The sequence below is a fragment of the Haliotis rubra genome, unplaced genomic scaffold (genome assembly GCF_003918875.1).
Source record: "Haliotis rubra isolate DU_JTF1 unplaced genomic scaffold, ASM391887v1 Scf92, whole genome shotgun sequence".
Lineage (NCBI taxonomy): Eukaryota > Metazoa > Mollusca > Gastropoda > Lepetellida > Haliotidae > Haliotis > Haliotis rubra.
The window spans coordinates 964,384-967,669 of NW_025767657.1; positions in this window are offsets into that span (position 1 = coordinate 964,384).

Consider the following 3,286-nt stretch of genomic DNA (forward strand, 5'->3'; position numbering starts at 1 on the left):
AAAACCATCGCACATGTTTCCATCCGTTGTCAGTTAATAGTTCGTGTGTCTAGCCATGTGCTCAGTAGCGTGATAAACGCCTCATTACATGTAGGAGTAATTACTCTTCAAATAACCTAAAAATACAGAATTCGAGATATGTGAACTTTTTGTGATGCATTAATCCCTTTGACTCGTACGCCCATTACTTTTTATCTCTGTTCCACCACACGTAATTGAAGTTATGTTCATTTATTCAGTCAGTCATATACATACATACGTATTGTGTTATCTGTTGATAGTCTGAAAACATGCGAGCCATTGCCTGCCTTATAGGCATGACGAATAGCTTTGCAAGTAATAGGTTTCTGCGCTAATGCACATGATTGGTTAGTTGTTTAACGCCGCACTCCGCAATATTCCTGCTATATGACGGCGGTCTGAAAATAATCGAGTCTGGACTAGACAATCCAGTGATCAACAGCATGAGCATCGATCTTCGCGCAATTGCGATACGATGACATGTGTAAACCCAATCAGCGAGTCCGACCACCCGATCCCGCATTAGTCGCCTCTTACGACAAGCATGGGTTTCTGAAGATCAATTCTAATCCGGATCTTCACGGGTCTGTTTCTGTATTGCCTGGGGCGGATTTGTGGTAATGGTCACACATCCAATAAGAATGAGTTATTTATGGTATCTGATATATGCTTTTTTAATGACGCTTAATACGATAAAATGACTTGTTTTTTGTTGTTGACAAAACACGCACGCTGTTCTGAATGGCTTTGGGGGATATCAGGTGTGTAAATGATATTCCCTCTTCCTGTTCCGAATAATATTTGTTACAAATACTGATGCTATAGATTTAACATCTGAGACAAGCTACGTGAAATTAACCTACTTGAGCTAAAATGTCATTCCAATGATTCTAGTCTTCATGCTAAAGGCTGGGGCGGATCCAGGATCGTGCTTACTCTAGTCTTCATGCTAAAGGCAGGGGCGGATCCAGGATCGTGCTAGTCCCCATGCTAAAGGCAAATGTCAGGATCGTGCTTACTCTAGTCTTCATGCTATCCAGGATCGTGCTTACTCTAGTCTTCATGCTAAAGGCATGCTAAAGGCAGGGGCGGATCCAGGATTTGGGAGAAGAGGAGATGCACATCATGAAGTCCAAAGGTTAGCGAGAAATGCTCCCTCAGGGAAATTTTTTCTCGGGGGAGACAATCCAGTGATCAGATAATCAAGTGATCAACAGCATGAGCATCGATCTTCGCGCAATTGCGATACGATGACATGTGTAAACCCAGTCAGCGAGTCCGACCACCCGATCCCGCATTAGTCGCCTCTTATGACAAGCATGGGTTACTGAAGATCAATTCTAATCCGGATCTTCACGGGTCTGTAGATGAATGCAAGGTCCCTGCAATAAGCACTGGTATATGTGGCTTGACATCAAATAACAGAAACGTTGTAATATATGTAAAGTTAGGGATTACACTTTAGCAGTAAAGTACATATTCTAGTTTTTTATTGTGGGATTAGTCCCATGCGAGATTCGAACCGAAACTCTGAGAGTAAGGCATCCCTATCGCAAGCACCAGTCAGCGATTTAACCCACGCAGCCACCACCAATCCACAAAATGGAAATCTGACAACTGACTATGGTAGTCTAGATCTGGTACTTTGTGCACCCCTCTGATAAGTATCAATTTGCATGCTCCCATTGTCGATATCTATAGAAGTACTAGAATCTCTACTTAATGAGAAAGTGTTACATTTGGCAACTTTCTAAAAAAACATTGTGTTGTCAGAACAAAAAAAACCTGTGTACCTACAAAAACAGATTAGCGATCCACATATGAACAGTTCAATTCAATAGAAGAAAGAAGAAGAAAAATATTTTATTAGAATGTCATATACTTCATTAAAGTGTCCGGCCAGCATTGAACTACGAGACACTATATACATATGGGACATGTTGTATATAAAAGTAATATATTAAAAGGTTAATACTGTAAAATATCATAAAAGGTAAAATATACATAAAATGCAGTACGACCCAGTGAGATGATATTGAGTGACTCATTTGTGGAGATTCCTATAGGAAAACATGGTAAAACCCGTTGCGGCTATGGATTCTATATGGCATTCGTTGGATAATATGTAAATATGTCAACTGAAATAGATATTCAATAGACATGCACATCAACGATATACACACCAATTCAACGCTAGGGTATATTTTATGGGTTATTAGAGGTCAGATATGGAAATGGTCAAACGTTACTCCTAACAAACAAACGATATACTGCTAAGTGTGTCATGCTTGAACGTTTGTGACTGGTGAGCACCGGTTTGACCTACGGAAGATTTCACGTTTTACGTTACATTTGGATACGCACATGATATGTACATTTAGTAATGTTTATTTATTTGTTTGTCCCTTTGCTATATGACGGCGTAAATAATCAAGTCTGAGCAAGACAGTCCAGTGATTGGCATCATGAGCAACGATGATTGCGATACAATGACATGCGTCAACCAAGTAAGCGAGCCTGACAACTTGATACCGTTAGTTGGCGCTTACTACAAGCGTGGGTTACTGAAGACCAATTCTGATTAGTGTTGGGAATTGGTTGAAATCTCATAATTGATGATTGTTTCATTACCAACGAACAATCATCGATAAAAATTGGTTAGCGTCAATTTTCAGATTTTCCTATCCAGGTTGTTATTGCAGATATGTATAACATGATGCACCTTGCTACTTTAAAGTGTTGTTGATATATCATGAACATAAACTTTCTGGGGTCTTCAAGAAATATTAAGTCATGACTTTTCAGTTAGTGAAGTGAGTTTTCTAAGAATTAAACAAGGCCCTGACAACTTCGAAGATATGTTCCATCGTCAAGTGTTTCAAAGACTAAAACAGTAGTTCCAAAATCGTTTGTGTTCGATTATGAGAAAATGTGATCAATTGCTTGGTCGTTTGGTCACTTCGACCAATCTTCGATTATTTCAATTAATCGGAACACCACTAATTCTGATCCGAATCTTCTCGGGTATCGGGGTAAGTACACCCACAAATACAATAGATGGAATATTCTGGAATCAGGAGAAAATATGATCATTTATAAAATATGCATCAACATGCTCTTCAGCCTTAGACACCCGTGAAGAGCCATCTCGTCGTGGTGGGTGCTGGGTAACGCTAAGCGCTCTTCGACCCCCTGTTGTGGACCCGGGGGTATATTTGGTCCACCAACCCGTTTGCCGTGGGTTGCGCCCGTGTCGGTTGAGGAA